The sequence below is a fragment of the Cannabis sativa genome, chromosome 2, assembly GCF_029168945.1.
Source record: "Cannabis sativa cultivar Pink pepper isolate KNU-18-1 chromosome 2, ASM2916894v1, whole genome shotgun sequence".
Taxonomy (NCBI): domain Eukaryota; kingdom Viridiplantae; phylum Streptophyta; class Magnoliopsida; order Rosales; family Cannabaceae; genus Cannabis; species Cannabis sativa.
In genome coordinates, this window is record NC_083602.1 from 82,759,117 (window position 1) to 82,783,752 (window position 24,636).

The window sequence follows — 24,636 nt, forward strand, 5'->3', positions numbered from 1 at the left end:
GAAAAGAAAAAGAAAGAAAGGAAAAAAGAAAGAAAAAAAAAAGAAAAATTATTTAATTTTTATATATTTTTTTAATTTTAAATTAATTTAATTTAATTTTTTAATTTTTTTAATATAATTATTTATGTCGGCCAATAAAATTGTGCCACGTGTATATTGTGTCCACGTGGACAATCCAACTTGGCAGTTAACAGCTAAATTTAGACGGAAGTGTTAAATTGCTAACAGAACACGAGTATTGGGGGTTTTACCGCCCAAATTTAGGTTTTGAGGGTTAAGTGAAACCAAAATGAAAATTTTGGGAGTTTTGCCGCCATTTACCCATATTACAAAAATATGGAATATTTTGGGAATATTCTATCTGGAGTGATTTTGACCATGAGTTGAGATTCAATGAGTTGAGATGCTCCATTTTGAATTCGGATGATGATCGTTTATTTTTAGACGTCAGATCGTGTCTGTTGGATTATTTTCGAGTTATCTGCAGTAAAAATCACACTTCGACTTAGGAGCTATTTTTTGACTTAAAAACTCTAGAATTGATGTATGAGTGTGATACATGCGTAGAAAGAGATTGAAAAGAGCTTTCTAATGCACTTGTAATTGCTTCAATTGGAGTAGTATTGAGCGAGGTATGGTTATTTTACTGAAGGTTGTTTAGGACCCTACGACCAGGTTGACAGTCCTGTGATTGAAAAGTTATCCGATGTCAACCTGGGCGTCTGATATTTGGAAAATCGTACTGTAGTCATATTTTATGACTTTTAAATGATATGATTGCATCTCTTAGCTTTTTTTTTTTTTTGCTTTGGTGAAGTTGTTCACCCATTCTTGGAGGTTTTGCTCTTTTGGGAAATCGGGTGACTTGGGATTACCCAACTTGCGAATAGTTTCCTGGGTGCTTCCTCTAGGACTCTCCGGGAGCCGTTTTGGTACTTCCATTGGTTCTTTAAAAGTCAATGGATCATCTTTTTCTGTATATGATGCAAGAACGTGTGGTTCTAGTTGGTAGCGAATATAGGTTGTGTGACAGTCAAAGCACCGTGATCCGAAGGGGAAAGACCGAGAGTCGTACAATCCCACATCGCCTGGGGAAGGTCATGGTGATGATTCTAAGACTGTGTAGGTATGGGACTATACAGTTGAAGAGGGCTTAAAAAGATTTATTAGTGTTGGGATTTTATGCCCTAAATAAAACCCATTTCAATCTAATATGATTTGTTATCAATGAAAGATTAGAAGTCATTTATGTTTACATGTAGTTTTGATGTTTATGGTTTAATATATACAAAATCTGGTAAGTCCAGAACATATAGTCATTTACAATTACAGTGATGTCAACACAGTGGAATGTGATTGTGATTATATGCTTCAAAAGACAAAGTCCCTGATTCATCAGTGCATTGGATTTACACTGATGTGATAATCAACGATGAAGTGTACTTACACTTTGCATAAGTGTTATGTTCTTTCCAGAAATTAGAAAAGTATAGTTTCGGATGTATGGAGTATACATTGGACTGAGACCGATATTGATCTTGGTAAAGATATTATAATCTTACCATTGTATCTTTCTAAGTCAATATCACTGGTTGATCTTCGATCAAAAGATCTTAATCTTGACGTGCTTAGGTTAAGTCTCAGGAGTGCTATACATGTTCTTTGATTTGTTAGTTAAGCCTACTTTCTGGTCAGGGTGATACGTACATTTTGGGAACATGGTAGTGTGATTGAGTGGGAGCGCTAAACATAGATATGGAATCTATAGCTTCTATCAGGACATAGAAGTGAAATGATGATTTCCTTTGAGCTTGGCTTAATAGAGGTAAGTGGAAGAGCTCTTATTTTAGTGATTATATTTTAGTTCACTAAAATATCATTTACAGGAAGCTAAGTGTTTTACGGATAAAATACATTGAGGGGTGAAACGATAAATTTATCCCTACTCGGTGTAAATCATCTATAGAGGATCTTTGATTATTGAGATTATAACGATGGTTAAATGTTTATAGCGTATCTATATCGTGGAACATATAGAGCGTTCTATATGACTGAGAGTGCAATTCCAAGTTCTATGAGTGGATGCAATAAGGAATTAATAAGTTAGGGAGTTTACTTGGTAAATTCTAGTTCTGCTTATTGGAAGCTCGGTTGTATAGGCCCATGGTCCCCATACTAGTTGAGACCATACTGCTTGTAAGACTCAGATAATTGATTTTAATTAATCAATTGTAATTCTAAAATTAGACTATGTCTAGTTTATGAATTATCACTAAGCAAAGGCTTAATTGTGAAGAAAAGAGATTCTAGGTCTCATTTATTAATTAAGAGATTTTATTAAGTCTAATTAATAAATATATTAAATGGCAATTTTATTTGATAATTAATTTTAATTATTAAATAATTAGTTTTGACATTTGATTAGTTAGAATTGGAAAAATGACATTTTTGAGAAAATAAGGAAAAATTATCAAAAGTGGAAAAATTCCCAAGTGGGACCCACTAACTATGGTCGGCCACTTGATGAGTATTTCCCACTTAATTTTTCTATTATTTTAATGCCTAATAAATCCTAACCTAAACCTAGGTGGTTGCCTATAAATAGAAAGTGATGGCTCACACTTAAAAGATGATGAAATTTGTTGCCTTCAGAAAAAATTGAGCCATCTATTCTTTCAATATTCGAACCACCTCTCTCTTCCTTCTTCATCATTTTTATCATACCTTGAGTGATAGAGTGAGTGCCCACACACATAAAGTGGTATCTCAATCATAGTGTGTAAGGCTGTGAAGAATCCAGAATCAAGAGAAGGACATTCGGGCTCAGATCTTGGTGATACTCTGCTACAGACAGGATACAAGGGTTAGAGATCTGAGTGGAAGGAGCCATTAATATTCCGCTGCACCCAATGTAAGGTTTTATGAAACTTTATGTGTTTATTTACATTGTTTTAGATATTCATATTTAGGATGTTAATTAACATACATGGTAGTAAATCTAGATCCTCGTAAAACATATTCCAACAATTAGTACTACTTATATCAACAAGGTGCATCTTGTTTTTCGGTAGCCCATCACGAAAGAACTCCACGGTTAAGCATGCTTGACCTGGGGTAATTTCAGGATGGGTGACCTCCTGGAAAGTTTTCCTAAGAAGCGTGCAAGTGAAGACAAAGCATCCTGGAAACACTCGTGTTAGTTTGTAGGGTCAGTCATCATTCTATGAAGCAGCCATAGTAACATACTCGTGTTTAAGAGCCATCATTCCGTGGGCGTCGAACTCCCAAAGGGGGTGATTATGACAGTCAAAGCCCTGTGATTTGAAGGAAAAAGATCGGGAGCTGTACAATCCCACATCGCCTGGGGAAGGTCATGTGTGATGATCCTGAGACTGTGTAGGTATGGGACTACACAGTTGAAGAGGGCTTAAATGGATTGATGAGTACAACCTATATCAACAAGGTGCGTCTTGTTTTTTGGTAGCCCATCGCAAAAGAACTTCACGATTAAGCGTGCTTGACCTGGGATAATTTCAAGATGGGTGACCTCCTGGGAAGATTTCCCAAGAAGTGTGCAAGTGAGGAGAAAGCACGCTGGAAACACTCGGGTGGTTTGTAGGGTCAGTCGTCATTCCATGAAGCAGGCATAGTGACATACTCGTGTATAAGAGCCATCATTCCGTGGGTGTAAGGGTCCAATAAAGGCTTGAAGTGGGGATGTTACAGGTTGTCTCACAATCCTCCCATTACGACGTTGCACCGGATTTTCCTTTTCAAGAGTTATGGTCTCTCTGGTTGATTTAACATTAACTGATGAAGATGGTGGAGAGGAAATCTTGTTTGTCATTATTTCCTCTATTACTACTTTGTTCCGGGGTTTATAGTTATTCATATTGTCATGTTCTAAGAAGGTTGTATTTGTTGAAACAAACACCTTTTTCTCACATGGACTACAGAAATATCCATCTCTTGTTTCTGGAGCATATCCCACAAAAATACACACTTCAGACCTCGAATCTAGTTTTCCAGATTTAGGTTAAAGCACACGAGCTGGACAATTCCAAATAAGAAAATGTCATGAACTAGGTTTACATCCTTTCTATAAGACAATTTCAAATAAGAAAATGTCATGAACTAGGTTTACATCCTTTCCATAATTCCAGTGGTGTTTTACTCACAACTTTGGATGGAACTACATTCAAAATGTAATTCGTAGTTTGAAGTGCATATTCCCAAATTGAAGAGGGCGTACATGTTGGAACTTATTTTAGAAGGATATTTATTTACTAATATGTATGTTGATTATAAATTTGTAATTTAACAACCTAAATGTGAATCAACTTAAAACGATGATGTTTACTGAGATTTCGGAAAAACTAATTATAAATAATTAGAACTGAAGAAATAAACAATTAAAAGAGAAAGCGTAAGAAAGACAAATAATTTTTATATAGTTGGGGCGTTAACTAGCCTTAGTCCACGAGTAAATATTATTATGTAACTTTAAGCTAGAAAAACTTTCAGGAATACAATGAGCATATAAGTTCTCAAGTTTGCTAGAGAAAATACTACAATAGAATTCAACCCTTAATTCGTAAGATTCATTGGGTATTTATAGTATATAGAGAATTACACTTAGTTTTTCTTTTTTTTTCCTCTATTTGGGAGTTTACATTGAATTACATAACTTGGGTTGTCTTGTGAAGTTTAGCCCACGAAGGACATAATATGCTAACTAGGCAGATTAGATACAAACTAAATTGGTCAAAACTGTGTCCCATAATTGTGGGCAATTAATTGTGAATTAATTGCTTGGTCTCTGTTTAGGAAGTTTCCCCTTTTAGCTTGATATGAACCTCTATCGAGATTGGGGAAGCATTTGTTTCCTTATCTGTGTGCATGAATAAAAAGGGAAACTAGACTGGTCTTCCAGGAACACGCTATCTGATTCTTTCGGCATCGCGGTACTGGACTGCTTCCGGATACGAGCTGTCACTGGCAGAAGATCATTTGATCACGTAGCTAAGATACGTTCATAGAAGGTCCTATATAATTTGGGCTTGGCCCAAATTTTATTCCTTGAGACCCACTTGTGGGCCTTTGATGCTGACTTGGATTCGACGTGTCCCGTGTCAGAAACACAAATAACATTTACCCCCAAGCTTCCAGAATGCTATGTATGGTGGAAGCTTGCATCATTCCCTTAGTGTGGACATGTGGAGGATTAGAAGTAATATTATAATTTTCCAAGTGTTAATCGATCATGGAAGGTGACTTCCATCTTCAGTCGTGGTACATCTACATGACATTTTCCTAGTAGTGGAAGAACACGTTTATCGAGAAGTTGCTTTCTAAAAACGGTTATTTTGACAGATGTTCACTTTTTGGTGCAAAAATTAAATAGTAACATCTTCATTATTGATATGCGCTTCAATTCCAGCGTGCATTAATTGAGTTGACATGCCTTGACAGCTGTGATCCCCAACCGTTAGATGGAGTTTGTGTTTCTGGAGACATGATCGGAATCGTCCATTCCTTTTCACGTGGATTGCTACTTTGAGTATAAATACCCTTCACGACTTCCAGTTACCACTTTTCCCCTATTTTCAATTTTCAACCTTTCAAAACTTTAAGTTTTCTCTACATTCTTTGAGAATTAAAACCGAACTCAGAGCCAAGCCATCTAAATCAATCTAGAATGTGTTGTCGATCTTTGCATTTAACTTCTACTGAGGATTAGGGCTTGAGAGTTTCCAAATCATCTACCCCCAGTGATTGTGAACTTTATGCTAGAGGAAATTGTAATTTCAGATTTCAATACAGAAATTGATTTGTTGATTGCCCTCACATATTGTCTTTGTGAAAAGTGTGATCAACTTCTTCAACCGAACCCAGCAATGATAACCTTGACATCTCTATTTTCACTATCATATATGTATCGATTCAATTTTTTTCTCTTTGATTGTGCTTTTTGAGTTTATCAGCACACATTGCATTTGCATGCTTTGTTTTGAATGAAATTAGGGTTTTCTGACTCTACGATTATTATCGTTGATAGATTTAGGTGTCATAAACCATGTTGTTTTTAGATTCTAATGTTAGGAATTCCTAGGATAAGTCGTTTTGTACCAGAAGTGCTGGCAAAATTTTTCCATGCCCAAGATCCTTCTGGTTTTGGGTACTTTGTTAATTTTCACTCCATTTATTCTCTTCATTGTTCCTAGCTTTCCATCTGGAATGAATGACCCCTGAGGGTTTTTGTTTCTGGATGGTAGGTTTAATTGGGACCTCTCCAAGCAGTTTATGGGAGAGGACTCCCCTGCTCCCTTTCTATATTAGTTTGGATAGCTAACTACTTAGGTTTTTTTTTTTCTTTTTACAGAAACTATGCCTAAGAGGATCCAACAAGACGAAGTCAAAATGGAAGAGGAGGTCCTGGAGCAAGATGATGCTCCGAAATTGGTCATTAAGGATAGTCCATGGGGATGGACTAACACATCAACAAGTTCACAATATACAACAACTTGAGGAAGTACGTGTAACGCCCTATTCCATAGGGACGCCACGTGTGATTTTATAACTTAGTTTAATACTAATACATTAATTAATTATTAAAAATCGTGAGAATATTAAAAACTTGACAAAAATAAAACACTAAAAATAGACATTATAACGACTTTAAAAAGGTATTCCGGGGATCCCTGCTATAAAAAGTTTTACAAAAGGATTATATACAACGATACCTCAAAAACATAAAACCAAAGCACACAATAGATACAGTCCAACACGCATGCCGGTGAGGTCAATAGGTACATTGTTGGAGAAGACAGTCATCTCATGGCTGTTCTAACTTTTTCTTACCTTTACCTGCACCACAGAGCACCCGTGAGTCACGTAGACTTAGTAAGGAAAATAATAAAGAAGTATACATTAAATAGCTAATTATATATATATCTCATTATCATAAAATGATTAAACCATAATATTCAACAATAGGTAATATAACCAGCCATATGTATGGAAATAGATATGCACATATATTTATATTTTCTAATCAGGTAAGCCTGTGTCATAATGTAATATCATATATAATATCATTGCACCACCTAATGAGGTGAATATAATATCATTGCACCACCTAATCAGGGGAGACTGTGCCACAACCTGACACCAATATATTGCATCGCTTAATCAGAGGAGTCTGTATCATAGCTTGGTACTCATATATTACTGTCGCCCGTATCTAATAAGGTATGTTGCTAGTTAGAAATCTAAAAATGGTTTCGATCAATGCCATAACAAGGCATTTTCATATTACTGTTGCCCGTATCTAATAAGGTATACTGCCAATTGGAAACCTAACAGCAGTTTCAATCTATGCCATAACCAGATATTTTCATATTACTGCCACCCGTATCTAATAAGGTACGCTGCCAGTTGGAAACCTAACAACGATTTCGATCTATGCCATAACCAGACATTTTCATATTACTACCGCCTGTATCCAATAAGGTACGCTGCCAGTTGGAAACCTAACAACGGTTTTGGTTCATAGTCATGACTTTATATCGGTTGCCTCACAAGCACAACCTGAATATCGGTATCCACATATTACATTACCTATTCAAGCAAGTTTATGCCATAGCCTGTCATTTATTATATACATATATTGCATGGCCTAATCAGGCAAGCTCATGTCATAGTTTTGCATTCGTATACCACATCACCTTGTCAGACAAGCTTATGCCATAACTTGGCACTATATCACCTAATCAGGTGTATTTATAAATCATATTGCCTAATCAGGCAAACTTATTTCACTATTTAAAATTCATCTATCATATCACCTAATAAAGTGAAGTTGTATGTCACATTCATATTATTACTATCTAATCACACAGCCGATGATCACAAAACCTGTCATGCCATGTGTGCATTATACTTTTCTTACCTTGAGTTTCAGTTCAAGATGTTGGTCGACCTGCTTGGAGAACGATCTATGATCCCGGGCCCTATGCCATAACAATGATAAACCAATAAGTGTTTATCTCAAAACACTACTCAACAGTTGCAAAGGATAACGTAGAGTTTCCTACCAAACCCCGTAGTTTAAATACACTAAAATAAAACTTATATTTTGGCTCTAAAACATACACCATATGGTAGAATTGGGGGATTTTGGAGGATTATTTGCGGCACTTTGTCAATGCCAACCAGAAGAATTGGCTGAAATTACTAGACGTAGCTCAATTTTGTTTCAACTCTCAGAAGAGTTCTTCGTCGAACAAGAGCCCTTTTGAAGTTGTGAATGGACAGCAACAACTGTTACCCCCACACAGTGGATGAATACCACGGATGGATACCGTGGGCCTTCAATTTTACAAAAGACTGGAAGAAGAATACAGAGATTGCCCAAGCATACTTAGAGAAAGCCTTACAAAAAATGAAGAAGTGGGCAGATCAAAAACCCTGACCGCTAGAGTTCAAAGCAGGTGACTTAGTGTTGATCAAACTGTGACCAGAACATCTGAGATTCCGAGGGGACAAGGACATCAGACTCGTACGCAAATTCGAGGGCCCTATTCAAGTCATCTCCAAAGTTGGCCTAGCATCTTACAAAGTTGAACTACCATCCTGGATGAAGATACACCCGGTCCTTCACGTCAGCAACCTTAAGCCGTATCATGAAGATCCAGAAGATCCAGCGTGCAACCAGTCTACCAGGGACGACATCAGCATTCAACGATGCAGCAGCAGAGAATTAGAATAAATCCTTGCCGAAAGAACAATTCGTGTGAAGAGAAAGAAGAGAAAAGAGTACCTGGTCAAATGGAAGGGCCTCACTGATGACGAGATCAGCTGGGAGAAGGCGGAGGACTTGCAGCAGTTTATGCAGAAGACTGAAGATCATGCAGCAGGTTCGTCGAGGATGCCAAACAATTAAGTGGGGGATAATGTGGCATGCTACTCCATGGTATACCCACAACGGGGCCATTGTGTAACATGAGCATGCCTTGGTGCTTGATCATTAGTCAAGTCTTGCACCAAGCACCTCATTGGGGTGCTGAGACTTTTGTTGATTAGCTTTCTTTCTTTTGTATTTCCATTTAAATATGTATAGAGAGCTATAATCATATATGTTCTTGGAAATCCCTTAAAACCCCATTAAGCTCTTTAGGGGGGTGACTTGGTGACTTATGAAGCACCTTGTCACCAGCATGGTAGGGGCTCAGCTGTGTACTCACTTGCCTTATCAAGGCCATATAATAGTAAAATGATGTTTATTCATACTTCTTGTGCTTGCTTTTGTGTTTCCTATGTGATGGTTGTTTGTTGCCTTTGTTGGGCCATTGCGTGCCATTTGTCTGTTTGTTTACTTGTGGGTTGTGTGAGATTGGTCCTTGGGGGACGATTTATGTTTGCTTGCTCATGCTTCTTGTTTGCACTCAACATGTGCAAGACATGTATCGTGCCTAACCTTCGATCTTGTTAGCCTCCAGGCGCATTTAGGCTGACTTGCAAGTTCGAGGTGCCAGCAAGTGTCGCATGTTCCGCCTACTTAGGGGTGTCCAAATAGTTGCCTCTTGACACTCGGTCAGACACCCTGCAGCAAGCTCCTTTGCGCGCGCGTATGGGCTGTTTGCAGCCTCTCGAGGGCTACACGTACAGCCTTGCTGGCAGCCACACCCCAAACTCAATTTTTGTGGGATTTTTCTATTTTTTTTTTTAATTTTTCCAATTTCAAACCCTAAAAATCAAAATAAAATATTATTTTTAATATATCTAAACTTAAATATCAATTTTAAAATAATAATATTTAATTTTTAATAGATTATTATTAATTTTTTGATATTTTGAGATTTAAATTTAAAAATTGATTATTTTATTTTTTAATTATGGTCATATTTTTAAAATTGTTTAATTTCTTTAATATTTATATATTATTTAATCATAAGATCAGATATTTTAATATTAGCCATAGTTTAAATTACAAGATAACTTTATCCTTTTAATTTGAAATATTATATTAAAATTATCTTATAAGATACATTAAATAATTAATAAATTTGAAATTAACCTTAATATTTTTATAGATATTATAACCATAATATTTTTAAATTTAAAATTGGTTATTTTGTTAAATATTTAATTATTTATAAATTATAAGTTAGATAAATGATATTTTATATCATTTTACTTATTAGAAATTTATGAATAGTATTTTAAAAATTTAAATAACGTAGATATTTTTGTAGAAATTTGAAAAAAACTTAATTTAAAATATTTTGACATATCTCAATTGTGAAGGCCCAGTGGCCTTATTTATATAATTGTATTAGGCTAATTATACTAGTTTAACCTAATTAAAATTGAATTAGCAACATAATTAATTTTGAAATAAATGGAATTAATTTTTCATTGGATTATTTTAAAATTAATTTAGAAAAACACACTTAGTTTATAGGACAGATTCTAGAGAGTGATTTTTAGTAACTAATTTATATTTTCTAATATTTAATTAAGTAGAAAAATATATTTAAGTTGAAAATTAATTATTCAATTAATTTTAGACCAACTTAAATAAGGATATTTTTCTTAGAACTTAAAATTTAAATTAATAATTAAGTTGATTTAATTCTAGATACTTAATTATTTATTTCTATTTTAAGAAATTTAATTAATTAGAAAATATATTTAAGTTGAACATTGATTTGTTAATTAATTTTGGACCAACTTAAATTAGAATATTTTTCTTAGATATTAAATTATAAATAATAATTAAGTTGATTTTATTCTAGATACTTAATTATTTCTATTTTAATGAATTTAATTAAATAAAAAATTAAATTTATGTTGGAAATTTTTCAATTTCTGATCAACTTAAATTAGAATAATTTTCAGAATATATTTTATTTTATTTTAATGATCATTTCCCACTTAAATTTCAAAATTACATTTTTTTAATGTAGATATTTTGAATTTTGTTTTGAAAATCAGATTAAAGTTTGAAATTAATTTATTTAATTAATTTTAGATCAACTTAAATCAAGTAATTTTCATTAATAATTTATTTAAAATAAAAAGACTAAAATATATTATATTTTAATTAGAAGATAAGTAATTAGTTTAAGAATTATCTAGATAGATATTTTCTAGGTAGACTTTTTGGTATTTTTCTAGATATATTTAATTAAATAAGAAAATTAATATTTAAGTTAATTTTATTCAAGACACTTAAATATTTGATATTTTTTCTTAAGAGATTTAATTAAATAGGAAAATTATATTAATGTTAAAAATTAATTTATTTAATTGTAGATCAACATAAATTAGAATAATTTTTCCAGTTTTATTTTATTTTATTTTAAGTGATTTCGAAAATGTATTTTTATACATTGAATTTTGATTCAATTATTTATCTATAGAAAATTAAATTTGAGTTGAAAATTATTTAATTAATTTTGGACCAACTTAAATTAAGTAATTTTCATAATATTTATTGGAAAATTAATACTAAGGATGGAAAATATTTTTCTTTATTTTTCAGATCTTCCTAAGGTATAATTTTATAAATATTAAATTAAAATTTATATTTAGAGTTATCTAAATTAGTAATATTAATTAAATAAATATATGTTAAAATAAATAGTTTAAAATAAGTATCAAATGCAATTACAACTCTTTAAAATAATGAGCTTTAGTTATAAGGATATTTGATCTCCATTGTTGGTCCTACATGGTTAATTGTTTTCAATATAACCTCGAGACGCTAGACTTCGTCCCCCTTATGGATGTTTATTCGTTGAAGCATTTAATACCATAACGATCTCTTATGATAAGTATTTTGTAAGTTTTCGCCTCTATTAGACTCTCTCCCCTACGGTGACTACTTAGAGATAAATTTACGAAGTATGAAACAAAGGTGAAAGCTCATAAAATAAGAATAATCTTGACTCTTGCCTACCGGAACAATATTGGATTCTTGTTTTGATCGAATAAAAGGTTGCTAGAATGGTGTCCATTTTAGATGAGCTGACTACTCTATTCAATGAATGATATCTTTGACTCTCGCCTACCGGGACACTGTATCAGTTTGTTGGAAACTTTAAAAATTATTTAAGATGTGCTTGTTTTGTATTTTCACATGTCTTTCTTACTTTCTAATTGTATGATAATTTTTGAATTGTGCATGAATTTATATTGAACCATGTTATTTTATGTTATTAATTGTAGTATAATTTTGAATCTTCATTGTTGGTCTAACTTAGCTTGCTGTTTTAATGAGACAAATCCCAAAGGATTGTCATCCATTGGACAAACATAATAGTGTTAGATCTCAACAGAAAAGTATTTGTAAATGCAACATCTAGTTCTACATCCAAAGATGATAACTTAGACTAGTATTAACAATATGAAACAATGAAGAAGTTTATAAAATAATAATAACTTTGACTCTCGCCTACCGGAATATCGTTGGATTCTTATTTTAATCGAAATTATCCTTTAAGGTTTCCTCTTAGCTTTTTCATTTTGAATTTGCTTAAATAGTATATCATTGGATGAATGATTTATAAATTATCTGCTTATGATGTCACTCTAATTTCTCTTATGAAATTGAATGGTGTAGATGACTATATTCCCGACATTCTATCCCGAAATGATATAAATCATTAATCTTAGAAATCTCCTACTTGTATATGTTTACTTTAGGCAAATTAAACTTAGAGATAGATTAGTAGTGGTGGTCCAAGAAATAATAATTACTCATGTATATTTGGTATATTTAAGTCTTTGAGTTTAAATTTTAGATTCCAAATAAAAATTTTAAATGGCAATTTCCTAGAATACATTGGACAAAACAGTCTGACTTTCACAAGTTTTAATATTCATTTTCTGTCAATGGATCCAAACTATATGTTTATGTATGGAATATGAGTTCTGTGTTTTGTGACCAGAATCCACTGGAACTATTCTAAGAACTCTTTATTGTAACTAGACCTAAGTCATCAAAGAGCACTACCACAGTTCATGTTGGAATTATTTTACAAGGATCTTAGATCTACTCACAAGTATGTTGATTAACATCCTAAATATGAACTTCTAAACGATTATAAATAAACACATATAAAGTATGAGAAACCTTACATTGGGTGCAGCGGAATAATATATCTCCTTCCACTCAGATCTCTAACCCTTGTATCCTTTCTGTCGCAGAGTATTATCAAGATCTGAGCCCGAATATCCTTCTTTGTTGAATCTGGATTCTTCACGATCTTCCACACTATGATTGAGGTACCACTTGCTGTGTGTGGGCACTACTCTATCACAAAGGGATTTCGAAACAATCAAAGAAGAAGAAGAAAGAGAGGTGGCGGCTAGGTTTAGAAAGATAGCTCAGGTTTTTCTCTGAAAGGAATGAGATGCATTGTGTTACATTCCTGAAGCCATCACTTTCTATTTATAGAATACCACATAGGGTTAGGGTTGAATTACATGGCATTAAAATAATAAAAATATTAAATGATAAACCCTATGCAAGTGGCCGGCCATGGCTTGTGGATATGGGCCTCACTTTTGCAATTTTGCTCTTTTATCATTTCTGCATCCCATTTTCTCAAAAATACAAATTTTCAAATTCAACCATTTAAATGTCAATTTCAACTATTTAATAACTATAATTAATTATTAAATAATATTGTCATTTATTATATTTATTAATTAGACTAACTAAAGTCTCTTAATTAACAAATATACCCTATAAACTCTTTCTTTACAGTTTCGCCCTTACTTAGTGATAAATTCACAAATAGACATAGTCTAATTTGAGAATTATAATTGATTAATCAAAACCAATTAAATGAGTCTTACAAGTAGTATTGTCTCAACTAGTGTGGGGACCATGGGCCTATATATCCGAGCTTCCAATAAGCAGATCAAGAATTTACCTCTTAAATTCACCGACTTATTAATTCTTCGTTGAATCCACGCATAGAACTTAGAATTGCACTCTCAGCTATATAGAACGCTCTATATGTTCCACCATATAGACACGCTATTAATTATCCATTATTATAATCCTAATTTGATCAATGATCCTCTCTATAGATGATCTACACTGTAAAGGGATCAAATTACCGTAACACCCTACAATGTATTTTATCCTTAAAACACTTAACCCCGTATAAATGATATTTTAGCTAAGTGAAATGAGTACTCCACCATTTATTTTTCGTTTGGTTAAGCTCGAAGGAAATCATCATTTACTTTCTATTCGCCAGATAGAAGCTATAGATTCCATATTTATGTTAGCGCTCCCACTCAATTGCACTACCGTGTTTCCAAAATGTACGTATCACCCTGACCCAAAAGTAGGCTTAACTAACAAATCAAAGAACACGAATAACACTCTTGGAATTGAACCTAATCATATCAGGATTAAGATTATTTGATCTAGGATCAACTAGGTGATATTGAATTGAATAGATATTATGGTAAGTTTAATAAATCTATGTCAAAATTCAATATCGGTCCCTTCCGATGCATACTCCATGCGTCCAACCCAAGCTTTAATTTAACCAATGCTCTGGAAAGAACATAGCATTTCTCCAAATGCAAGTAAACTCGGTTGTAGATTGTCATATCAGTAAAACCCAGTGTTCTGATAAATCTAGGAATCTTTAATCACATAATCGTGTTTACTTTCCACTGTGCTGACAACACAATAAACAGGATCAAGTGTGTGAAAAGGGTTTGGATGAATTTATAAATCAAATTGACAAATAATTGATAAGGTGAACCAAAACATACACAAATGAATGAAAAATACTTATGTTTCTTTATTGATATTGAATAATCCGGATTACATTAAAATGGAGTTTTATTTAGGGCATAAAACCCAACAAACTCCCACTTGCACTAATATAAAACTAATCAGTACATCTCAATTAATCATAAATTCTGACGATGCTTTTCAAATGCAGTCACTGCCAATACTTTCGTGAATGGATCAACTAAGTTGTCTTCTGTATCCACTTTTTCCACCAGTACATCCCCTCTTGCCACATATTCTCTGATGATATGATATTTCCTTTCTATATGTTTGCTTCTCTTGTGGCTTCGAGGCTCCTTACTGTCGGCTATTGCTCCAGTGTTATCACAAAGTAAAACTAGAGGCTTTTCCACTCCAGGCACAACACCGAGACAGGTGAAGAACTTTCTCAGCCAGACTAGTTCTTTGGCAGCCTCTGCAGCAGCTATGTATTCTGCCTCCATGGTAGAATCTGAAATAGCAGTTTGTTTAGCACTCCTCCAAACCACTGCTCCACCCCCAATGGTAAACACCATTCTTGATGTAGATTTCCTGTCATCAAGACATGCCTGGAAATCTGAGTCGGTATAGCCTATGGGATTTAAAGCACCTGTTGGAAATTATTTTACCAGGATCATAGATCTACTCACAAGTATGTTTATTAACATCCTAAATATGAACTTTCTAAAACGATAAAATAAACACATATAAAGTTTAGGAAACCTTACATTGGGTGCAGCGGAATATAATGACTCCTTCCGTTCAGATATCTAGCCCTTGATTCCTTTCTGTAGCAGAGCATTATCAATATCTGAACCTGGATCTCTTTCTCTGAATCTTTGATGCTGAAACTCCTTTGCTGATGATCTTTCTTCACGATCTTCCTCACTATGATTGAGGTATCACTTGATGTGTGTGGGCACTACTCATACACTAAGGATTTCGAAATTATCAAGGAAGAAGAGAGAGAGTGGTCAGCTAAAGATAGGGAGAGAGAAGGCTCAGTTTTTCTGAATAGAAAAAGTCAGAAGAAAAGTGTAATTTTCCTGAAGCCTTCACTATCTATTTATAGCATTCCACTAGGGTTAGATTTGAATTATATGGCATTAAAATAATGAAAAAATCAATTTAAAATATACATATAGGTGGCCGGCCATACATAAGTGGATTGGGCCTTAGGTTTTGCAATTTTGTAATTTTACCACCTTTTGTATCTGATTTTCTCAAAAATGCCAATTTCCTAATTCAAACATTTAAATGCCAATTCTAACTATTTAATAACTATAAATAATTATTAAATAATATTGTCATTTATCATATTTATTAATTGAACCATACAAAGTATCATAATTAACAAATATGCCCCTATAAACTCTTTCTTTACAATTTTGCCCTTACTTAGTGAAAATTTCACAAATAGACATAGTCTAATTCGTGAATTATAATTGATTAATCAAAACCAATTACATGAGTCTTACAAGCAATATTATCTCAACTAGTGGGGGGGACCATGGGTCTATATAACCGAGCTTCCAATAAGTAGATCAAGAATTTAGCACTAAAATTCACTAACTTATTAATTCTTCGTTGAATCCACGCATAGAACTTAGAATTGCACTCTCAGTATATAGAATGCTCTATATGTTCCACCATATAGACACATCATTAGTTATCCATTGTTATAATCCTAATGTGATCAATGATCCTCTATATGAATGATCTACACTGTAAAGGGATTAAATTACCGTTACACCCTACAATGTATTTATTCCTTAAAACACTTGACCCCGTATAAATGATATTTCAGCTTATGTGAAATGAGTACTCCACCATTTATGTTCGTTTGGTCAAGCTCGAAGGAGATCATCCTTTGCTTACTATTCGCCAGATAGAAGCTATAGATTCCATGTTTATGCTAGCGCTCCCACTCAATTGCACTACCGTGTTCCCAAAATGTACGTATCACCCTGACCTAAAAGTAGGCTTAACTAACAATTCAAGGAACACGAATAGCCTTTCAAGATTGAGCCTAATCATAACAGGATTAAGATCATTTGATCTAGGATCAACTAGGCGATATTGACTTGAATAGATATTACGGTAAGTTTAATAAATCTAAGTCAAAGTTCAATATCGGTCCCTTCCGATGCATACTCCATGCATCCAACCTGAGCTTTACTTTAACCAATGTTCTGGAAAGAACATAGCACTTCTCCAAATGCAAGTAAACTCTTGTTGTAGATTATCATATCAGTAAAACCCTGTGTCTGATAAATCTAGGAAACTTTATTCACATAGTCATGTTTACTTTCCAATGTGTTGACGGCACAATAAACAGGATCAAGTATGTGAAAAGGGTTTCAGATGAATTCATACATTATGTACATATAATCATGAAGTAAATCATGTGAACCATGCAACATTAAATGTTATTTCTGATCTATATTAATAAGCAAATCTGATTATATTGAAATGAGTTTTATTTAGGGCATAAAACCCAACAGCACCAACCTTGTAGACTAACACATAAGGTCTTGTACTCTTCAAGTATTTCAGAATATACTTAACATCATTCCAATGTTCCTGACCTGGATTCGTCTGATACCTGCTCACGATTCCTACTGCATAGCAGATGTCAGGTCTAGTGCATAACATTGCATACATTAGACTTCCAACTGCAGAAGCATAAGGAACTTTTCCCATGTCCTCTATCTCTTGAGGATCAGTAGGACAATGTTTCTTAGATAGACGGATACCATATCTAGAAGGCATAGTCACCCCTTTGGTGTTGGTCATGGAGAATCTCTCTAAAACTTTATCACTGTAAGTTGTTTGAGAGAGAGCAAGGGATCTGTTCTTCCGATTTCTAATAATTTGAATACCTAGAACATAGGCAGCCTCACCCAAATCTTTCATTTTGAATTGAGTGTCTAGCCATTCCTTGATGTCAGTCATTTTCTTGATATTGTTGCCAATGATCAAAATGCCGTCAACATAAAGGACCAGGAATACTACTACTTGGTCTTCCTTGAGTTGGTAAACACAAGGTTCATCTTCATTCTGAAGAAAGCCATAGGTTTTGATGATTTCATCAAAACTTTTATTCCACAAGCGAGAAGCTTGCTTAAGTCCATAAATAGACCTATTTAGCTTGCAAACTTTCTTTTCCTGCCCTGGAAGAACATAGCCTTATGGTTGCTCCATATAGATGGTTTCTTCAAGAACCCCATTAATCGAAAGCGGCTGCGATGGAGAGAAGAATTCGGATGGATTTGAGCATGGCGACTGGACTAAAAGTTTCCTCATAGTCCACACCTTCTCTTTGGGTATAACCCTTGGCGACCAGTCTAGCTTTAAAAGTTTCGACTTCGCCTCCAGCACCTCTTTTCTTCTTGTAGAACCACTTACATCTGATTGGACGATAGTCATCGGGTGCGTCTACATATTCCCAGACTTTGTTCTTTTTCATGGAATCCATTTCTGAATCCATGCCAGCTGACCATCGTTTCCGTTCTGGACTCGCCATTGTCTATTTATAGGTTAATGGTTCGTCTTCAATACCGTCACCAACGACCATATTGATTTCACCTTCTAAGCCATAACGAGACAGTTTTGTAGAAACCCTCCCACTACGACGAGGAGCGGTAATCTTCTGAACATGAACTTTAGTAGTAGTTTTCTCAGTGGTTTCGACTGAAGGAGTGGGATTATCCTCTTCTTGAGTGGAAGAGGACGGAACATTGGAAGGAGTGATATCTGTAAGCATTTCCTCTAATACAACTTTGCTTTTCGGTTTGTTGTCTTTAATATAGTTATCTTCAAGAAAAGTAGCATTTGTAGAAACAAACACTTTGTTATCCTTATAACTATAAAACAGTCCACCCCTAGTCTCTTTAGAATTTCCGACAAACATGCAAACTTCAGTTCGTGATTCCAGTTTGCCCTCTTTCTTTCTCAAGACATGAGCAGGGCACCCCCAAATTCTATAATGTCGTAAACTAGGTGTACAACCATTCCATAGTTCGACGGGTGTCTTAGGGACTGCTTTAGATGGAACAACATTTAAAATGTCGTTTGCCATCTGAATAGCATATCCCCAGAAGGACATAGACAGAGTTGAATTACTCAGCATAGACCTAACCATTTCCAAAAGAGTGCGATTTCTTCTTTCTGCAACTCCATTTTGCTGTGGAGTGCTTGGGGCAGTGTATTGGGATTCAATTCCAAGTTCAATTAAATGATCTTTGAACTGCATATCCATATATTCTCCACCCCTATCAGCTCGCAAGATCTTTAATGTTTTACCTAATTGGTTTTGAGCCAAAACATGAAACTCCTAAAACTTTTCAAACGTTTCAGATTTCTTTTGCATTAGGTAAAGAAAACTGTATCTAGAGAAATCGTCAATGAAAGTGACGAAATACTCATAACCACCTCGGGCTTTTACATTCAGAGGTCTGCAAACATCTGAATGCACTAACCCTAGGGGTTGTTTGGCACGCTCTCCCTTTGCAGAGAAAGAACATTTGGTCATTTTTCCTTCTAGGCAAGACTCGCATACTGGCAATTCACCTAAGACGACATTTTTCAATGGACCGTCCTTGGTTAGCCTATTGAGTCTATCAAAACCTATATGACCTAAACGTAAATGCCATTTTTCAAATTCAACCATTTAAATATCAATTTCAACTATTAACTATAATTAATTATTAAATAATATTGTCATTTATTATATTTATTAATTAGACTAACTAAAGTCTCTTAATTAACAAATATACCCTATAAACTCTTTCTTTACAGTTTCGCCTTTACTTAGTGATAATTCACAAATAGACATAGTCTAATTTGAGAATTATAATTGATTAATCAAAACCAATTAAATGAGTCTTACAAGTAGTATTGTCTCAACTAGTGTGGGGACCATGGGACTATATATCCGAGCTTCCAATAAGCAGATCAAGAATTTACCTCTTAAATTCACTGACTTATTAATTCTTCGTTGAATCCACTCATAGAACTTAGAATTGCACTCTCAGCTATATAGAACGCTCTATATGTTCCACCATATAGACACGCTATTAATTATCCATTGTTATAATCCTAATTTGATCAATGATCCTCTATATGGAGGATCTACACTGTAAAGGGATCAAATTACCGTAACACCCTACAATGTATTTTATCCTTAAAACACTTAACCCCATATAAATGATATTTCATCTAAGTGAAATGAGTACTCCACCATTTATTTTTTTTTTTGGTTAAGCTCGAAGGAAATCATCCTTTACTTTCTATTCGCCAGATAGAAGCTATAGATTCCATATTTATGTTAGCGCTCCCACTCAATTGCACTACCGTGTTCCCAAAATGTACGTATCACCCTGACCCAAAAGTAGGCTTAACTAACAAATCAAAGAACACGAATAACACTCTTGAGATTGAACCTAATCATATCAGGATTAAGATCATTTGATCTAGGATCAACTAGGTGATATTGAATTGAATAGATATTACGGTAAGTTTAATAAATCTATGTCAAAATTCAATATCGGTCCCTTCCGATGCATACTTCATGCATCCAACCAAAGCTTTACTTTAACCAATGCTCTATAAAGAACATAGCATTTCTCCAAATGCAAGTAAACTCTATTGTAGATTGTCATATCAGTAAAACTTAGTTTTCTGATAAATCTAGGAATCTTTAATCACATAGTCATGTTTAATTTCCACTGTGCTGACAACACAATAAATAGGATCAAGTGTGTGAAAAGGGTTTGGATGAATTTATAAATGAAATAGACAAATAATTGATAAGGTGAACCAAAACATACATAAATGAATGAAAAATACTTATGTTTCTTTATTGATATTGAATAATCCGGAATACATTGAAATGGAGTTTTATTTAGGGCATAAAACCCAACAGTTCAATGTATTTATGGCATTTGCATCTTGTTCATAGTGGTTTTGACAAGATCATGCTCTGCAAAGAGTAAATTTTTGAAAATATTTTACCAGGATCTTAGATTTACTAACAAGTATGTTGTTTAACGTCCTAAATATGAACTTCTAAAATAATATGAAATAAACACATATAAAGTATGAGAAACCTTACAGTGATTGCAGTGGAATATAATGTCTCCTTCCACTCAGATCTCTAACCCTTGTATCCTTTCTGTCGCAGAGTATCACTAAGATCTGAGCCCGAATGTCCTTCTCTTGAATCTGGATTCTTCACAATCTTCCACACTATGATTGAGGTACCACTTGATGTGTGTGGTCACTCACTCACTCACTATAGGGTTCGGTTTTCAGAAGTGAAGAAGAGGAAGAGAGAGTGGCGGCTAGGTTTAGGAAGAAGGCACTCAGTTTTTCTCTGAAGGAAATGCATCATCTTTTTCCTAAAGCCATCACTACCAATTTATAGTCAACCACCTAGGGTTAGGTTAGAATTATTTGGCATTAAGATAATGAAAAAATAAATGATAAATACTTACATAAGTGGCTGACCTCGGTAAAAGATAATGGGCCCCACTTTTGCAATTTTGCTATTTTATCATTTATGCATCTCATTTCTTCAAAAACGCCAACTTTCCAATTTAATTATTTAAATGCCTATTCCAATTATTTAATAACTAAAAATTAATTATTAAATAATATTTTCATTTAATATATTTATTAATTAGACTAACCAAAGTCTCTTAATTAACAAATGTACCCTAGAAACTCTTTCTTCACAATTTAGCCCTTGCTTAGTGAAAATTCACAAACTAGACATAGTCTAATTTTAGAATTATAATTGATTAATCAAAATCAATTAACTGAGTCTTACAAGTAGTATTGTCTCAACTAGTATGGGGACCATGGGCCTATATATCCGAGCTTCCAATAAGCAAACCAAGAACTTACCAAGTAAATTCACTGACTTATTAATTCCTTGTTGCATCCACGCATAGAACTTGGAATTGCACTCTCAGCTATATAGAACGCTCTATATGTTCCACCATATAGATACACTATCAATTATCCATTGTTATAATCCCAAACGATCAATAATCCTCTATAGATGATTTACATTGTATATGGATTAAATTACCGTTACACCCTTCAATGTATTTTATCCTTAAAACACTTAGCCTCGCATAAATGATATTTCAGCGAACTGAAATGAGTACTCAACCATTTATCTTTGTTTAGCCAAGCTCGAAGGAAATCAACATTTTACTTCTATTTGCTAGATAGAAGTTATAGATTCCATATCTATGTTTAGCGCTCCCACTCAATTGCACTACCATGTTCCTAAAATGTACATATCACCCTGACCCAAATGTAGGCTTAACTAACAAATGAAAGAACATGTGTAATACTCCTGAGATTGAACCTAACCATATCAGGATTAAGATTATTTGATCTAGGATCAACTAGGTGATATTGAATTGAATAGATATTACGGTAAGTTTAATATATCTAATCAAAGTTCAATATCGGTCCCTTCCGATGCATTCTCCATGCATCAACCCAAGCTTTACTTTAACCAATGCTCACGAAAGAACATAGCACTTATCCAAGGTGCAAGTAAACTATATTGTAGATTCACATATCAGTTAAACCTTGTGTACTAATAAATTTAGGAATATATATTTAATCACATAATCTTGATTACTTTCCACTGTGCTGACGACACAATAAACAAGAATATAAATGTGATATGGGTTTGGATGAATTTATAAATCAAATGAACAACTAAATGATAACATGAACCAAATGACTCACAAAGTGATGAAAAATACTTCTGTTTCTTTATTGATATTTAAAGGATAAAGATTACATTGAAATGGAGTTTTATTTAGGGCATAAAACCCAACATAAATATGCCTATATCCACTTGAAAGTAAGACCCTCTATATTTGAATATGGATGTACATTCAAGGGTGGATATGACTTATCGTCGAATTCTTATGACGATCACTCTAGATTTTACCTTATGCAAAGAAATCTGAAATGTTTGAGAAATTTCATGAATTTCTAGCAATGGTGAAAAACCGTTAAGGTAAGTGGTTAAAGATCTTGCAAACTGATAGGGGTGGAAAAATATTTAGTGGTGTTATACCTAAAATTCGGCTATCACCTCAGAGGAGGACACGTGTCAGATTGGGGAGAATACGAATCAACACACGTAATAGTAATCATATTTGAAATGGAATAACTCGTTAAAGGCTAAATTGATAGAGTATATTTATAACTCGGTTGACTAAATGGTCCTAGGCGAGATAAAAATATGCAAACTATTAATTTGTGCATTAACGAGAAACCATACAACTTCAAGTGTACAAGGCGAGGCATCAACCTCGCTACGTATTAGGAGACGAGAATTATATTATCAACCTCAGAAAGATGTGGGAAAAGCTCCAGCTCCCTACCAGGGTTGTTGTTGCCATGTGCAGAATTTTAACTGCAAAACCATGTAAAAAACCTTCGTGTTCATCATTTTTTGATTATTCTTTTACTATTTTTATTTTTCTATGCAAATTTATCACTATTCAGGCTCAAATTTGGTTAACGAAAAATCTGCGTTAACACTTTGGTGCTTTCATTGAGAGCCTTCGTGAAAAAGCTCAGAAAAAATCCTCCTTACATGAAAAATAATAATCCTCTTTATGGCTAACAACGAAGGAAATAATCCTCATGAAGAAACCACTTGTCATCTTGGAAAAGAGCCAATGAGTCCACAAGGATCTTTTGACTTATCATTTCAACGGACCACAAGCTCTGGGAAAACCCAGAATCTAGGAACCAGACTTGAAGGGCCTAGAATGAAAAATTGCAGGTCTCTTCCCAATCTAGTTGATGAGGATGGCGCCTATGATTCAACAAAGTATATACCAATCATCGAATTAGAAAACCACCATCTCAGGCGTCGATTGGAAGAGGCAAACTGGCGTAATGTTGAATTAGAGCGTGAGGCAGCTGCACCCAGGGCGGCACAAGGGAATAGCTCCCGAAATTAACCTAAACCTGGAGAGAGAGAACCACGAGGCAAACCTCAAGACTCACGAACCAGGGGGTAGGAAGCAGCCCAAAAGAATCCCCAAAACGCTCAAGAAAGACAACCTGGGGAAACTGGGGAACACCTTGAAAGCGAGATGTCATGTGATCACCTTTTTGGAGGATAACAACGGAGTTCCCTAGGTGCCACAGACCTGATAACGTACCCCTTCCGTTGTCTAATGCTGCAAGACTGAAGGATGCCACTAATGTAGGCCCCAATAGACTTAACCTTGGACTCGATAAGTTCTACCTCAAATCTTACATTGGGGTCTTGAAGGGTCTTTGATTTGCGGGGCTTAGAAGACATGATTTCAAACTCAAGGTCACCTAGTTCAAAAGCAACAATGACGTTGGGTAAAAACATTGGTCTTGCGAGTGGAATAGAAGATAAACACAAGGTCTCAGGCCAGGCAGCATCTCACAAAAAGCAACACTTACCCTCAAAAATCTCTTGTAAAAACAGCCTATAACGACTGACAGTCTCTTCTTGTTTCGACTTAATCAAATGATCTCTAATCCTGGCATCGTTTACTTCCAATTTGGATTGAGGTCCAAGGTTTCTAGGTTTATATGGACATGCTATATGTTTGGGACATTTTGGCATTGTAGATTCTGGAGAATAAACCTCTGAAAAAGATTGGGATATCTTTGCAAAAGAAAGAAAATCCAAATTCCTGGACAAAGTTTATCAAACTAGAAGTTTGAGGAATATGATAAGCCTAAACTATGGGAAAACCCTAAAAAACCACCCAGGAAGTACGAACCTTAATTGCTGAACC